The following is an 18404-nucleotide window of genomic DNA, read 5'->3' on the forward strand; positions in this document are numbered from 1 at the left end:
CAATAAGAGGTTATGATTATTAACCCTATCAACCTCGTTTAACAGTTTAGTCCAGCTCCAGAAAACAGGGTAGGAGCCAGCTGGTGGGCTGCCAATGAGATGCGACAGGCGCTGCCCAGAGTGTCCCAGATGCTGCAGCCCCAGAGAAAAAGCAGGAGTCTGAGTCAGGCCAGGGAAACAGATCAGAACAGGAAGGTTCAGAGGTTTAGGACTCAGGAGCTCAATTAGGGATACCTATGAGAACAGGAAAAAGGCCGGTTCAGGGTCCCTCTCTCCACTGGCCCCCAAGAATGAGAACATGAACCATGGCATCAGCATCATCTGGCCACAATGGCTGGGACTGAGCCATATTAATAGAAGCAGCAGCAGGTAAAGTTAGTTAATGAACAACCAGGCAAAGTTAGACAGGTGAATGGAGTGAGCAATTAGGCCAGCCATCAGTACCAAGAGCATGACACCATCAAAAAGCCTCAGAATGCCCCATTGTTTTTTACAACTGCTATAATGTTGTATTAAGTATTTTATATACGCCATGCAGCTGGCGTATACTAATATGCCACCGTATATGGCTTATATAAATATATATTTTATATAGGCCATGCAGGTGGTCAAAACAACGCTTCTGTAAGCCAGGCCAATGAAGCCAGTTTCGGGTTAATTTGCAGGCCAACAACAACCTCTACGACTCCCCATTACAAAGGGGGGGGACCTGTTTTCAGCTCAATTTGCATGATTTCTAAGCAATGACAAGTTTTGGGGTTTTTTTTGGACTACTCTATAAAGCTTGGACTTCAAGACTAATTCTAACATTAAATTAAAAAAGCTTCCTGGATAGGAAGCAACACCTCTTCAAACTTGGAAACAACATCCAGTGGATAGTTTTTTTTTACTTTTTTGGAATGACTATGACCTGGATGACTGGGAATCTTCACCAGCATTCTTGTTAAGTTATGAGTTATAAGTTATGTACAAGTTAACTTGTGCATAATATGCTAGGCACCACGAGTTATCAGTAAGTTACACTTAACATATATCAACGATCAAATAACTTCCCTCTATCATATGGCCCACGTATGATTGTATGCTGACATACATCAAGAAATGTTGAGCATAGTCAAAATTTCTCAACATACTAGGAGTATGTCGATGTGTTCCAGCATGCTCCAGTGTGCTTATAACTTTTACAAAAATTATCCATAACTTATCCAACGTATGCCAGCATTTTTGCCAGATTTTTCGTACGTCAGGCTAATGCTGGCTAAATCGTCAAGGTGTGACAAGGGCTTGAATGGCAGCAGGAAGTCCAGTCTCTGCTGGACTGGTTTCTGAGCAGAATCTGACCAGTGGAGCAGCAGATCCAAATATGTTTGCATACAGAGTTGGCACTAGAGGAAATTTAGAAATATAACCTCCAACACGTTTCTTATACCTTTAAATCAAGAATAAATACTTTTTTTCAAATTGAAACCAAGCCTCAGGAAAACTCATATACATTTCCTCTTTCCTGGATCTTCTCTGATCCACTAAAGCAAACTCTCCAAATCCTCCAAATATGACCGCTGTATGCATCTAATTGAAATGTATTCACAGACCTGCATGCAAAACCTTGTGAATAACTGCAGAACCAAGCTGTAACCCAGAGAGCAGAGAATGGAGGAGATTCCAGGAAACATTACAGCTGTTGTCTTTAGGAATGTCAAATATTTCCTCCCACCTTATTAGAGGGAACACTGGTACTGTTATTGGATGATGAGACTCGCGGGTGTGTTGCATATTTGAGCCTTCACCCTCTTCTCCCTGCTGGTTCCTCAGGCATTGCTCAACCCAGACTGGTTCTGACTTACACGTCTAAAAGAAACAGTTCATGATTTGATTTCATGATCCCAGAACCAGATGCTGGATTAAACAGATAGATTCTGAGGTTTGATGGGAAGGCCTAGAAAGAGCTGACTTATTTCTCCTGGTTCAGTGGATTGATTCCTTGAAGACAAAAAAAAGGAAATATTTTAGCTGTCCAGTTCCCAGGTCTCTGTAAACCCAATGGGATGCCATTCTCTGTCCCAAACGATTAGTTTTCATTTTTTTGTGTATTTCCTGCTAATATGCAGAGGAGCACTGTGACTGGATGTTTCTCTTTAATTTCTTTCTATTTTAAGGAAGAAGGGAGGTTTCATCCTGGGTATTGCCGGGAACCGCTGACAAATGGCAGCAGGAATGACACTTAGGTGACCAAGCTTCTATACGCTGGTCAGCCCAGTTGATTTGTGGGTTGTGCTGTTGCAGCCAGGAATATCCCAAAAGAAGAGGTGCTTGCTTTACTGGAAAAACGAAAAAAAAAAATCAATTCCCTATTTGAGACGCTTATTTTGATGAGTAATCTGAGGAAGGGCTCCGCCATCTAAGGCTGAGACCTGGAGAGGAGTAGACAGGGGCCCCGCGTCGAGCTGCACGTGCTGAACAAAAGAGAGATCAATCAGATTAAAATCACACCCAGAATCAATCAGGGCGGACAACTTTATCGGTATCGCGGGACCTGATTATAACGCGCGTAAACAAAGACATGGAGGTGTGGGGATGGTAGAATCTAATTGGTCCATCGGCCTTTCCACTACCGCCGAAGGACCCGGTCTTTTGACCGGACAGTCACTAATGAAAAGGTTCGGAGAAGCGCGGTAGATGCATAATTATTCAGCTATATACCTCCGCCTCTCTTCGGGTGTGATCCGTAACCGACCCAGCTGCATGGGCTCGGGAGGAGACAGTGGGGTAGCGGTGGGCTGAGCGGAGACGTGATCTGGGGCGTGAGATGGGAGAGCTCTCTCAGCTCGCCCTCAAGACCTTCCCCTAAGGCAATTATCGAGACGAATGCTTAAAGCGATGAGCTCGTTTAAGGATGCGGGTTCCCCTAGCCGGTTGCGGGTTCCTCTAACCTTTAACGGTTCATCAAGAGCCTGGAAAAACACTGACTTCATTGTGTGCATTGTCCCTAGCTGCCACTAGCGTTCTAAACACTATGCGAAGTCAGCGATGCATCTTCCTCACTGTCTGAGGGCGAGGAGTTGTCAGGATTCCATGGTTACGTCAGAATCCATGGCAAAAAACATCTTAAACTCTGAAATAAACTCACTAAAAGTGCAGCCGAATTGTTGGCAGTCAGGGAAACGGGACTCTGCCCATCTTAGGGTGCTTCCTGTAAGCAGCCGTAAAATAAAAGCTATTTTTAAGTCATCATGGGAAAACGAACGGGGGCTTCGATTAAAGGCTAGAGAACATTGAAGCTGCCACAATCCCCCCTATCTCCAGAGAATTTCTAAGGACTGGGGGACGAGGTTTCGGGAATTAGTGACGTCTCAACCGACACAGGGAGGGGTCTGGTTCCGCAGAGGCAGCAGGCTGAGAACGAGCGTGCAGAAAATCTGTCAGCTGATTGAGCTGGGCGGCCGAACCTGACCCGGTGATGGTAGCCTGGACACCTGCATCCCCCTGCCTGCCTTACCGGTCCCCAGCCCCCCTCCTCCGGCTGAGGACAGGTGGCTCATGGCTCTCTCTACTGAGGTCCAGTGCAGTCAGTGGCCCAGCAGTCAACACACCCTTCCAGAAAAAAAGTGTCCTCCTTTTCAGAAACAGAAATCTGGTCACCCTAGCAAAGATGCTTCAGCTGCGCATCAGAACTATGGGTTCAAAACTAGGCTGTTCTTGCTGCTTTAGGTGTGAACATAGCATAACAGTGGCTAGCTTCCAGCAGACAACCATGATTGATGTGTCAGGAACTTATCGTGTACAACGGACAGTGTTTTGTAATTGGTTTGGGTTATTCATTGATTTCTCAGTGTATCGGGGACTATTCATTTTAGTTTCACTTCCAGACCTTCTATTTCACTGCTTGCTGGCTGTGGGGAGATCTTTAAGCCACATGGTAAAAAAAAATGCGCCAGAAAAGATCTCCTACTGCACCTTTAAGATAGAAAAATCAACCTTAAACAGAGGGAGTGGACTCAGGTTTCAGCTCTCAAAAACCTACAACGCAGCGAAAGAGTTGATTCCTTCCCTCTATCATAATCCTCATTGCCATGTAGGGGGACCTATATATCTCACCCGGTCAGCCAGGCCAACAACTCCCACTGCATGAAAAGTGGGATTTTCGTCAATAGATTGTCGTGGAACTTCAGGTTAGCGGCAGTTTACGACAATTTGCAGGCTTCGCCGAATACTCCCGTAAATTGTCAGAAATTGACGTGGAATTTGTTAGGCAGTGTTCCCCCCATGCCTCCCCCCCATGGAATTCTAGGGGAGGCTTTAACATGTAAATGAACATGCTGTGAGCTATACAATTGCAAATCAGTGTTGCAGGGGGGGTTTTACTCCAAGTGACATTTTTCTAAAAGGTAAGAAAATCTCTGATACAAAGAGATCAGGCTCAGTATAGCCTCTTACATTTTAGTTTGAATTGATTTATTTAATTAAAGTATAGAGACCAAAACAGATCTTTAGCTGACAGAGCAATACATTTAGAGCAGTAATTATTAAAAAAAAAAAAATTGCATTTAAGATAAAAAATAAAATGTTGTCTGTCAATATGCTCAATTCACAATAACTTAAGTGGAAAAGTTTCAAGAAATGAGTCTGAGATTATTCACTTTATAACATGGCGCATTATCCTCTTGGAAGTAGCCATCAGAAGATTGGTACACTGTGGTCATAAGGTCCGGCCAGGTCAAGATCCGCAATTACAATCGCACCAAACAGGAAAAAGAACATCGACAAATTCCGGTTCGTCAAATTAAAATATAGCAGCAACAGATCGGTGACTAGAAATTATAGCACAATTCTTATATATATATATATATATATATATATATAAAAAAACTAACACCGTTTATTTAAATGATTGGATCCAAACTATTGGTTATTCACCAACGAGGAAGCAGATTTCTCATCTCCATCAAAATATTTATTTTATACCGAGGGACTAAAACTTTAATCAAATCCATTCAAAAGAAACTTCTTATTACAGGAATGAAAAGAGATGTTTGGGAGAAGAGAACAAGTTCATTCAAAAAAAGCAGTTTTGAATTATCCTTATCCCCGTTACAAAAATCTACAAAAATATAAATATATATTTGGGCAGAAACTGAACATATGCTGGATGATGGTGGGATTTTTTTAATATGTCATATTAAATTAAGCGCTCACAGGGTTCATACAGGAATGAGTGACTCTAATTTAATGCTAAAATAGCATTAAATGCTATTTGAAATGATTTTAATGCCATCAACAAGAACCATGTACACAAGTTATTAGTGTACATGAAATATGAAGGAGCTGTAAGCAGAGTTCCATGACTCCTGTATGTATGTAAACACACACACACACATATATACATATATATATATCCTCTAGCTTTTTCTCCGCCTGGAGCGATATAATATATCTGACGAAATTGTTTTTATAAGCATTTTTTATTACAGAATTATAAATACTTCGATAAACATATTTAAATAATTTTAGTGCCAATTAAGGCCTTGATTTAAAAAAAATGAATGATTTTTTAATTATTTTTATTGATCTGCATGCGCTCTATGATCTCCAAGAAACTCAGAGCGGAGGGCGTGCAGCCACAGTGGAGAATGTATGCTTTGCTTTGTGCAGGCGGTCTGGAGCGTCTGGATTTCGGGGTAAAACTCCTCTTGGACGCGATGGCGACTCTGCATCGAACAAGACGAACTCAAAGAAGAGATGCTAGCGGTAAATATATGTTCGATTACTGCCTGCTAGGCTAAAAGCAGCCTAGCCTAAGCTACGGCTAATAGTAGCCTAGCCTAAGCTACCGCTAACAGTAGCCTTGCAAGAACAAGCTTTATTAAAGTGTATTTTTTGTGATTTACAGGAAGCAGTACGCCGTCTTCACAACTCGGAGACTAATTGCAGGCGCTATGAACCGGAGCAAGGGTAAGATTTAAAGAATATGCTTTCATTCTGCGGTAAAAGGCAATGGATATGGATGGATACCGATCATAGCTGTACATTTTGTTTTCACAGACCTCCTATTTGCTCGGAGCCATATCAGCAAGTCCAGATTTGCACGATGTTGATAAAGACGACATTGTGTGTAAGTGACTTGTTTTAATGTTTTCTCCTTCCTTGTTACTGTGACTTGCGTTTGATTTTTTATTTATACCACTCTCATTTAATTGTTTTCCAGCTGCCTGTAAGACGTATTTTCAGATGGTACGCAGGAGCTTCAGATATACGCAGCCAGCCAACACGCTGCGTGCGGAGGCAATCTGCTCGGAGTCGGGCCAGAAGAAAGAGGGTAAGACTTTATTTGGTGACTATTTTTCAGGTGCATTAATAGATGTGTTGTGTCCATACGCAGTGCGCTGATTCATTGTTTGTTTTTTTTCAGCTGCTGAAAGCGAGGCAGAGTGTGCTAGCAGATGAGGAACTCTGGAAGTCCGCCGTCGTCGCGGTGTCTCTGGATGGATTGTACGGTCGCCGCCATTTCGTAGGCCGGATCTCACTGAACTCTGTGTTAAGCTGCAGTCCCGGTTAGAAGCGATGCCGAAGTACAGGGCCACGCACAGTAGGTGTCTGCACATCGGACCTGCCTCGGAGGGAATGCTGCCAGTTACCTCCAACCCCGAGGAAGCAAACGGACCATTCACGGACTTTTAATTTTTAGAAACGCATGTGTTTGGATACGCGTTGTATATAGTTGTGTGTGTTTCAATAAAGCTCTTTCTTTGCATAAACACCTTCCTGGCAAATGTTCATTTCCTGTATAAATTTATTCATGTCCTTGATGGTAGCATAATAATTGTGTAGTAGTGTAGGATAACATAAATACACAGCATATGAATGAATAAATATATTAATGAATATATATATATATATATATATATATATATATATATATATATATATATATATATATATATATATATATATATGCCAACCAATCACGAGCGACTTTACTTGTTTAAAAAGAAGTGGTTCCGTCCAATACTCAGTAAGAAAATTAAAGCCTGGCGTGGCCACGTGTGGTTTTGCTGCCAATCACGAGCGATTTCATTTGTTTGAGAATAGTGGTTTCAGCCAATACTGAGAAGGTTATTCAAGCCAGACCTGGCCAGCCGCGCGGGTCTGCTGCATTCATATGCTAATTAGGGCCATTAGTACAGCTGATCGCTCTCCACATACGTCAGAGTCCGTTTCCGACAATTTGTGGCACGACAAACGCGGACAAGCACGGGTTGTAAATTGTCGGAAACTGACGAAAATCAGGCAGATCTGCGGGAGTTTACGGGGGTTTACAGGGACGAAAATCTCACTTTTCATGCAGTGTCCCCTTTTTAGAGATATAGGCCAGTATCGGATATTGCAGCCTAACAAAGACCTCAACCACTCCCCTTTAATAAGGGACGGACCTATTTTTCAGGTTCAATTTGCATGTTTATTGCACTTCACTTGTGATGGTGCTCTTACACAACAGCCAGTCTGTTTGACAAAGAACCATGGATGAGGATAGGATGTTATAGGTGACTGGATTGAGGAAGATGAGCTTGGCTTAACAGGACCTTTCAAACATCAGACCATGATCTCCTCTTTGTGAAATCTCGTTCAGGGGAGGAAGCTGAAGAGCTCAGTGCCAAATAATGAAGAAATGTGATAGAGAGCTCAGTGTTTATAATAACTGAAAGATTAGTTAGTGTAAAAAAGATGCACAAACATGAATCCCCCATCCCATCCCCAAGAGAATTAAGGGTTTCTGCTAATTTCTTCTGATGGACAGCAGATAAACGAGTAAGGATGTTAACATTAGAGACGCAGATCTCAAGAGGCTTTCTGTGGTAAAATATCCAACCTGACACTGAGGCTCATGGATCTGGACCGACCAATACTCCCCAGGGTCTGATCAGCTGGCCAGCAGGAAACCTGAGCAGAGGGATGAGACCGCACCAGACTCAGTTTCTTTGTCAGAGAAGCTGCAGACACTTAATGATAGTTGTCCAAGAAAAGATTCCAGCTGGTGTCAACTCTTTTTCTTATTTTCAGACTGAGCACACAATATTTCCTCTGATCTATAATGTTAAAATCAATTGTTTGATTAATGATGTATTGAATATATTTGTGAGCTTAATGAGCTCAGTCACATTTCGGTCCCACAGTTCATAGATTGTTTCAATGTCAGGGGTCACAGAGGTCACCTGTAAGTTCTCCTTAAATCAGTAACCCCAAAATGGTAGGATGTTCCTGCTAACGCTTTGATGGATGTTCTAGTATTCTATAGAAGCAGCTGATCCACTGCTACAGCTTTTTAATAACTTGTGGATTATATTGTGTAAGCCAAAGATAAAAATGTATTTGTTTGTTTTTGTAGACCTGAAGAAAGCCTTTGACTTTTTAAATCATAAACTGTTAATAATAAACTAGAAAAGTATGGCTTCAGAGGACCAGTGTTATCCTGGATAAAAAGTTATCTTGACAGCAGGTGTCAGTTTGGTTACAATGGCAGCGCTCCAAAGCAGTGGCCAAGAACAGCTGCTCTTGACAACTTCACAAAATATGCTGCTTCAAAAACGATACAAACTAAATTTCAAACGCACATCTATGATCGCCAACGTCTGCTGGAGCTACGGTCACAAAATGTTTTATATACTGACATTTTTGACCGTTTAAAAAGCTGCGGAGTGCTATGGACAGATCTCAACAATTACAACAGCGGAACGTAAGTGCCGAGGAAGAGATGCACAAGACGGAGAAAGCGAGGCAGTAGAGTGGGGTTAACTGTGAAGCTAAAGAAGAATTCTCACAGACCTCCACTTCCATCAATCCTGCTCTCCCACGTCCCTTGCTGGAAAACAAAATGGATAATCTTCGACTGGAACTCCCATCAATGAAGGAGATTAGTAACTGCTGCCCCATCGTTCTGACCGAGTCATGGCTGCATCCAGCAATACCAGACAATGCTATTAACCTGGGGGGGCTAATTCTACACCGGGCCGATAGGAACAAAGAACTAAGGCGTAAGACTCGGCTTGTTGTTAATTATTATTTCCCCACTAAATGTAAAAACTCTGAATTTATTATTATCTAGAGACTATTAATAACAGAAGGTGAAATGCAGCTCTAGACAAGCTGAGCGTGTGGTGACGTCACAAGTACGCTTCTGTTCCAATAGACCATATTTATGCTAGGTGCTCCTGTTCTCACCAAGTCCAGACTTTCCTGTGTTCTTCTCATGAACATATTTGGCGAGTCCATACTCACGTTCTAGTGAATTGAGAAACGGCCCAAGGCTGTTTTGAATGCTCTGACTGGAACATACATCTTGCAGCAACATATGACAACTTATTCAATATTGATGACTCTGCCATGACCATGTCAGCCTACATAAAAAAAATGCATTGAGGACGTCAGCATCAAAAAGAACATCACCACCCTTGCCAACCAACTACCATGAATAAAAGGAGAGGTTTAGAAATCGCTAAAAGCACAGAACTCAGCTTTCAAGTCTGGTAATGAGAACAGCACGTGCCATCTTAAACCGTGTCATCAGATCAGCAAAGCAGAACCACAGTCAGAAAATCCAGGATTTTTTACACAAACACCAGGAGGACTTGGAAAGGCATTCGGATGATCACGGACTACAGAAAACCCTCAGCAAACACTGACTTCCTAAATGAACTGAACAACTTCTTTGGAAGGTTTGAGGCACTAAACAGCTCTCCAGCAGTGAAAGCCGTTCCACACCACTGGGAGGAGACACCAAACCTGGACGTAGCTTAAGTGAGGAAAACTCTGAGGAGAGTCAATCCAAGGAAGGTCCCAGGGTCTGATAACATACCTGGCTGGGGGTATAAAGAGTGTGCAGATAAGCTGCCTGGTGTCCTCACAGACATCTTTAAAACCTTGCTGGATAAAAAGCCATAGTGCCAGCATGCTTCAAGTGTACCACCATTATTCCAGTCCCAAAGAAGCCTCAAGTCACCTCACTTAATCATTACCGGCCTGTCGCACTGACTCCAATCATGATGAAGTGCTTCAAAAGGCTGGTTAAAGAACACATCGTCTCCAGTGTGCTTCCAACATTCGAGCCGTTCCAGTTCATCTACCGACGGCACTGCTCCACTGAGGACACTGTCTCTGCTGCTCTCCACCTGAGCCTGGCACACCTGGAGGAGAGGAACACCAACATGCAGATGCTGTTCCTGGACTTGAGTTCAGTTTTCAACACTATCATCCCACATCATCTGATGGGCAAACTGGATGTCATCTCTGATGTCATCATTCTAAGCACAGGCTCCCCTCAGAGCTGCGTCCTGAGCCCATTGCTGTTCACCCTGATGACACATGACTGCGTCCCCAGGTTCACCATCAATCACATCACGAATTTTGCAGATGGTGGTGGGCCTCATCAGTCATAAAAACGACCAGAACTACTGAGAGGAGGTGGAGCAGCTGGTCGACTGGTGCAAAGATAACAGCCCGATCCTGACTGTGCAGAAGACGAAAGAGATAATCTTGGACTTCTGGAAGAACCGGCCTAACCTCGTTCCGCTGGTAATCAACAGCTCAGCTGTAGAGGTGGTCAACAGCACCAAATTCCTGGGGGTGCACATCACAGACACCCTCATCTGGAATGTAAACACCACCTCACTGATCAAAAGGGCACAAAAGCGCTTCTTAGAAATTCTTTGAAAAGCATATTAATAATAATAATAATAATAATAATAATATTTTTTTAAAGCAGTTAATGATTCCAACAAGAAAACTCATATTATAATTATCTTAAAATATATTCTGATGGTTCTAAGAATTTAAAAGGATGTGTGGGAATATATGTACCAGAGTTCAAAATATACATTTCTAAAAGAATTTCAGATTAACTATCTGTTTTCACAGCAGAGATGGTGGCAGTTATACTGAGTTTCCAATGGGTTGAGGTCAGAGCAGACAGGTTGGTGGTCTGCACGGATTCCAAAGCAGTTTTAGAAAGTATTCAGGGAGAAGGAAATAATAGGAAAGATTTTGTATTAGAAATTCAGCACAGTTTATTTAGATTATACAGAAGTGGCATTGATATTTGGTTTTGTTGGGTTCCAGCACATGAAGGGGTAAAAGGAAATGAAAAGGCATACAAATTAGCAAAAAGGGCTTTAGAGGAGGCAATAACAATAACAATTCCTTTAGGGAAAGGGGAAGGAAAATCATTTATTAAAAAGAAATTGAAAAATGGCAAAAAAAAAGGTGGAATGAAGATAAAAAAGGAAGAAGGTTATATAAAGTACAAAAGTCAGTATTAAATAGAAATATTAATGAGAGAAACCGAAGGGAAGAAATAATAATGATCAGATAAGAGTAGGTTATACCTATTTAAATGACAATTTATACTTAATAGGGACGAAAAATAATGACAAATGTGAAGGATGTGGAGAGATAGAAAATGTAGAACACCTATTGATGAACTGTAAAACATATGAACCTGAAAGGGAGAAATTGAAAAGAGTTGAAAGGACAGACCAAGAATGGAGTCTTAAAGGATTATTGGAAAATAAAGGAAATATAAAAGATATTTATAGATTAAGGAAAGCATTATTTATTTATCTTCAGAATACAAAATAAAAAAATAGAATTTAATAGATGTAAAACAATGTTGCTACACACTCATGAACAGTAGGTGGCGGTATGCACGCCCCTTCCCTAGAGCCCGGTGGGACCGAAAACATTTTGAATGGAAATTAATGGGGAGAAATTAATAAATTTCTGGTCCCAGTCGCTCTCTGTCATTGATTCCAGATATGCTGGTTGTGTATTTAAATTGTTTGTTTATTTGTTTTTTGAGTTCCTCTTTGGTCAAAATCTGGTCAAAACCCATCAATGAGATCGCACCAAACAGGAAGTTAAATGCACAAAGGATCCGGTAGATTTCCAAATAAAACACGTCCGAGCTTGACCCATGATCATTTTGTCAACATAAGTTTCTGCTGTATGCCACGACATAATGCATTGATCTGAAAATCAACCTCAGACGCAACGCACGCAGTGGCGAGGGTTTGATCCGTCAGATGGAGTTAAATCACAAAGAATTCAATGTTGAATCGGGGCGGCAGCTAAATGCTAGGCGATGGGTAGCAGCCAAAACGTTGCAATTTCACATAATCCTGACGAGATCCGAAAAACTGTAGCAAAAACTAGCAAGCGGGTGATTATGTATGTTCACTAAGTAAATATTATGTAAATAAACCCTACACTTCTCGCTATAAATGTAATCAAAACCCATTTAAATGCAGAAACTGATTGAAATTATTGATTTTCCCACTAAAAGTTAGAGAAATCTCGGCCATGTTTATACCAAAACGTTACAGTTTCACATTATCTTGAAAAATCTTTGCAAGAAACGAACAAGCAAGTGAATATGTACATTCCCTGAGTAAATATTCTGGCAACAAACTATACATTTCTCACTAGAAATGTAATCAAAACTCATTTTAATGCAAAAACAAACTCAAGTTATTAATCTTTCCACAAAAAAATGAGCGAATGTCGGCCATATATATATTTTTTTCCGTCTCCCAGCTGGAATCTTGAAAGTCACGTGACTAGGACGTAAAACAATAGAAAGCGTATAGGCAGAAGAAATGTAACAGTACCACAAAAAAATGGCCATTAATGTACCTCCACTACGTTTTGCAGTGTGGACCAACGTAGTGGGGGTAAATTTTCCCATGAGACTGGGTTGGATCAAAGCGCATCTGAATTGGCTTCAAAAGCACGGTGGTGGTCTTCTCAGACAGATACCTGATCACCTGCAAGGAATCATAGTTAAAGGTTCAGGAGGAGCTGATGATTATTCATGGTTGCTTCATTACCATCACTAGACCGGACTCAGGAGAGTCACATTGTGGGTTTGGTGGTTTTATTATGCCCAAAAATAAAGCTGCATTTAGGACAAGCTAAACACGAGGTGGTCAGAACAAAATCTATTAACTTGATAGCTACAACCATAAACCTTGCTCAAGAAATGGAAAGATTAAGCCTTGTGGAAGTGTGCAGGCTTTGAGAAGGGTGGGCCAACGTAAGCCCAGTGAAAGGTGATGGCAAGGTGATGCAGTAAATTATGAGACAACACTGGAGGAAGCTGCACATGGAGCATAGCTACTGTAGAACTGCCAATATGATGATGCTCCAAAAGAAAAGGGGAAGCTGAGTCAGAAATGAGGGCAGATTTCCTCTGTTCTTCAGAACTCATCCAGCTGAAGGAACTGGAATTTTTAGATGATTGCAGCTTTTACGTTTTATGTTTTGGAAGATTTTCTTGTAGCCTTAAAATGTGTTGTATCCTTAAGGTGTTGATGAGGCAATATTGATTTCATGTAATTTTGCATTAAAATCATGTGTCATGTTTGGTTTAAGGTTTCTAACCCACATGCAGAACACACGGACTCAAGGGAAAAAGTTCAAAGGTTTATTGAAACAACACAGAGAATAAAGAACTGATCCAAGGGGTTATTAGATCCAGGACTGGTCACGACTGGGTTCACTGCAGAGAGGGACAGAGTGGTTAGCTGAAGTCCAGGTAATTTGCAGAGTTTGAGAGTGCAGGTCTGTACCTGATCTGGAGTTGAGCAGAGCGGCAGAGAGGGTGAACCAGGAGGGTCCAGAGGCTGTCGGCAGGCTGAGGGCTTGGCGGAGGCAGAGATTGGTTTGAGAGTTTGCAGGAACAGGTTTGAGTTTCCCTTTCAGATTCTTCTGAGAGCGGGCAGGCAGGTCTTTGACAGGTTTGATTCTCCAGGGTTCCTCAGAGATCAGACTGACAGATTTCCAGCAGAGAAACTCTTCCAGGTTTCAGGTTTCAGGCAGGTTCAACCTGGGAAGCAGAGAGGACAAAAACAGATTAGGTTCAGGTTCAGGCTTTCTGGGAGTCAGAGATTCAGACAGGCAGGTTGGCTCAGGCTTGCTAACCATAACTGGCAAAATACTCTGGCGTCGGAGTGATGTCCTCTGCCTCCTTATATACTGGTCTCCTGATGAGCAAACGAGCCGCAGGTGGTGAAGTCAGCTCCAGCTCCAGGAGACCTAGAACGTCCTCTGGTGGAGAAAAATGGACAGACCTCCAGATCCCAACATCATGCAGCAGGACATACGTGTACCAGGAGGTTCTAAGTTATTGTGAATCAAACATACATATTTTTAACATTATTCTACATTTAGGAGCACAACGGCTACTGATTAATATATAGTACAAACCTGTCTCTCTGTGGTGATTTCAAAGTGAGAACTCTTTTGGAGCTAGCTCAAAATTTGATAATGGAGATGGATGGAAATATTTATGAATCAGCTTGTTTAGTGGAACCATCAGCCAGTGCTCAGGAAAGGGTAGTGATGCTGAGGAATATGAAGGCATCACAGCTTACAGGTCAGAACCATCCAGAGTGGACCTCTAGCCTAGAGCCAGAGTTTGAGCTGGAGGGTGACAGCTATATGACCACAGCAGAAAGCACATGTCAGGACAACTTGCAAGTCAAGTCAACTTTATTGTTAAACCATGTATCAGTACATTATATAGAAGACTATGATTGAATTTCTTCAACACTCTAAGTATGTATTAATAAAACAAAACCATCTGACCTCAGGAGCCATGACGACATTGGCCAAACGCACCTGGATTAATCAGTGTCCAGTAATAAAGAAATTGGCTGAAGTTCAGGAACTAGTGTAGTTTTGCAAGACTCGGCTCTCTTATCTGCATATTTGGTTTTTTGTGTTTAATCAGCCTAGATTTATCACATGTTCACCAAGGAGTTCTTCCGATGAGTGTGCTAAAATAAAATGCCTACGCCAAAGTGTTTTCCCAGAAATTACAAACTGTATTTCAATAACTTTGTCGATCTTCTATTGTTTGCTGAATCACTGTATCAATGTATGTACTTTACTTACACCCTGGTTGACATAGCCACACCTACTGGGTCTGCTCAATTTCAGCAGCTACATCCTCCCAGCCTACCTGTTCAGCTACTGTGTGTGTGCAATTTCAAACGCTCCATCCTCCAATGACTTGGGCTGTTTTCAATATGTGTACTTGTGCGCTCTCATGTGCTCATGTACTTGTGAATCATCAACCTCAGCTCTAGTACTGTTCCAATTCACAAGAACAGCAGACCAAGAACAGACAGTCCCCGGATGTTGTTCTCGCCTCTCCCTATTTACCTAGTATGCATCAGAGCAGAGTCTTGAGATTGACAGCCGTCCGAGCATGCATCGAGGCAGCAGCACTCCATAGAAAGTCAAAAGTTCTCATTTCTGTTGCTGTTGTTCAATATTAGTAGGTTTGTTAGATCATTTGACGCAATAATTACATACTTTAAAGCGTTACTTTATGGTTCATTTACTGATTTAATGCATAATTAAAAAAAAAAAATTCCAAAGTTGTGAGGACCGCCTCAACCAGCGGACCTCCGATGGTCACAGCAGCCAGGTCTAACCGCAGCCCATCTGCAGCAGCCCTCTCTTGGCATAGCTGTGTTTGAAGTAACGCTGGCTTTGATGGCGAATTTTTTGTTTTATTTGGCAAAATGTTCATTTGATTTGTGTTTATCCGACTGTTAATTATTATTTCCCCACTAAATGAAAAAAGTAATCATTTATTATTACCTAGAGTCTATTAATAACAGAAGGTGAAATGCAGCTCTAGACGAGCCGGGCATGTGGTGACTTCAATAGTACACTTTTGTTCCTATTGATCCATATTTATGCTGCATGCTCCTATTTGCCCCAAGTCCATACTTTCCTGTGTTCCTGTCAAGAATATACTTGGCGAGGACACCAAGTCCGTTTTCGCATTCTTGTGGTGGGTCTACCTGGGCCGGGTCCTTTGAGGTCAGTGAAAATAAGGAGGCCTCAAATTCAAACAGGTCCTGCCTTCTCCAGCTTTCAACTGGCATACACCCTGTCGCCTAGCAACTGTGACATTTGACAATAAAAGCAGGCAAAGAATGCATATGAAACTTCTCACTACTGTTCGGGGTGCTAATAACATTTTTGAGGTGCTTCAGCAGCAGTACTATCGTTGTGAATATCATACTTATAGTCCTGACACTGCAGATATATTGGAATCTGCTTCAATCTCAGCCAAACTCATTTGGAGAGGGACAGATAAAACCTTTAAATAAAACAAACATTACCTGCTACATATCTGACTCAATAAACAGCTATTTCTATTCCTTTAAGATTAGACTATTTACACATTTGTACTACGATAAACTGCCAATACAATATTTACCCCTATTTGGCAGCAAATACCTTTTTCCTCTGAGTATGGAGCAGCTGGCTTGCCTCGCCATGAATCATGGGATACCCAAGGCTATGTAGGATACACCGGTGTAGGTACCCGATCTGCTCGGATGGTCAGATCTTCTCGGGCCGTGCGCATGCCAGCGATGTTACGCTAAATGATTTGCTGAACGTTGCCACATGATGTAAGACATTGTGGTTGCCTAGACCAGTGGTTTCCAACCTTTTTTGACTTGTGTACCCATTTGAACATTTTGTTTCACTGGGACTACCCTTAGTCAAAAGTAATGATGACTGCTCGAAAGTGGACTGTAAAATAGCTATTTATAAAACAATAAAGTATTGTTATTTAATCTGTAGCATTTAATTATTTGGCAATTATTATTTCTAACAAAAAAAATGAAATATGTTGTCTGGAAGCTAAGCAAGGAATCAAAATAAATACAAAATAAGTCATACTATAAATATGCCTTTATAAAACTGCAGCTCCTCTGAGTAACTCCCCTATACTCACATTTAAACTTGAGGAATTGGTAACAAAATACTGCCTCCATTTGTTTTCATTCCCCTCGTGTGTAATTTGTTTTCATCATTCATGAAACGTGAGCCTGCTTTGTCAGGTGTAGGAAAACAGCATTTACCAGCCTGTTCTCAACATAGGTTCTGTTCCCCTGCTTTGTTTTGAAGTGTGTCAAAGCTGAAGGTGAATACATATAAATCTTGTATTTCGCATATGGTTGAAAAAAAGCAAAATTTTTTAGTTTGGTCCCCACAAAGTAGAACATATCCCCGCTCTATTTTATTTTATTACCTGAGAAATAAAATATTACAACGATAATAACTTCATACAGCGTTCGTGTGCCAAGTTGGGATCATATATAATGTTAGCATGTCTAATGACTGTTGAAGCTTTACCTGACTGATAAAAAAAATGAAAAAAATATGTTTATGGTAAACAAAGTAAGACCATTGTATGAAGGGGGAGAGCTGGGTAGCGCTGTGACTAGCTCTGCTCAGTAGCTATCAAATTAGCCTCTTTTAGCACAGTCAATTAGACATATAGGGCTTGGGATCCGCGTTGCATTGTGGGACGTGGCGGCCATGTTGATGGCTACGCGAATGTAAACATAGCTCTGATACAACGTTGTTGTTGAACGAAGAGACGTAGATGTAGAAAGAAAAAAGATGTTAAAATCCCGAAAAGGATCTGGAATTTACCGGGACTCATTTAATAGAGAAGCCAGGGTATGTAGACAAAATCAGCATTATTAATAATTTGGATCCAGATGAAGTTCCAAACAATGAGTGGAGCACCGACTACGACTTTTTGCCACAATTTTGTATATCAGACGACTTAGGCTACCTTGTTTGTGGTATGAGCGCCTGTACTTCAAAACAGTTCCGAAGCTACAAGTCCTTGGAGTCTCATATGCAGTTCATGAATGGATGTGTTCAGGAGCTGCAGATCATAAAGCCAGCAAACAGTGGGAACACAGTAATCCGTACAAAGGTAAGCTGTGCTTAGACGGGCTCTGGAACCTGCTAGTTTAGTAATTGCTAACCGTTAGGGCTAACAACTACTCGCGCGTGTAATGTACTTTTAACTATCTGCTATGTGTTTCAAAGGTGTAGTTAGTAACGTTAACTGCAAAACCTCCCTAAACCCTCCGGGTTTCTCATGTATTTGAGCCTTTTCCCACTGCCATTTTTATTATTTTCCCGTAAAAGATCCCAACCTTGAAGGAAAGAAACAATGTAGGCTATTAAATAAAACCGTGCATCTTAAACTTACCAGAATGAAAATGCAGGGAACACACTCTCATTGACATTGGGATACTGTGGAAAGTTATGTTCGGCCGTCTTACAGCCGCGATCCAAGCTAGCAAACGACTATTTAACTGTGATACTTGGTCTCCGTGGTTGCGCCTCCAGGCAGGAAAGCGGTGGAAAGTTAACCCATTTTCTATGTTTTTCCCATGGCGATCATGTGTTGCGCTGTTACAGCCCACAATACAGCAACGGTTTGCCATGGTTGAAATCAAGTTAAGGTGAAATTAATCAAATTAAAACGCGGCTGAGAGGGAGTACAGTACTGGGTAGTCATAGGCCGT

The 18404-nt window shown here is 41.6% G+C and overlaps 1 long non-coding RNA gene across 1 annotated transcript; it reads right to left on the bottom strand.

The window, feature by feature from the left end:
• Positions 1–13503: 13503 nt before the first annotated feature.
• Positions 13504–14091, bottom strand: LOC119776479. Its single transcript, XR_005279784.1, has 3 exons — positions 13966–14091; positions 13614–13870; positions 13504–13543 (listed from the first exon to the last, which is right to left on the bottom strand). It is a non-coding gene; the product is annotated as an uncharacterized LOC119776479 (long non-coding RNA).
• Between the last annotated feature and the right edge of the window lie 4313 nt (positions 14092–18404).

This window comes from Cyprinodon tularosa, unplaced genomic scaffold (genome assembly GCF_016077235.1).
Source record: "Cyprinodon tularosa strain WSP-4 unplaced genomic scaffold, ASM1607723v1 ctg938, whole genome shotgun sequence".
In the NCBI taxonomy this organism is placed as follows: Eukaryota; Metazoa; Chordata; class Actinopteri; order Cyprinodontiformes; family Cyprinodontidae; genus Cyprinodon; species Cyprinodon tularosa.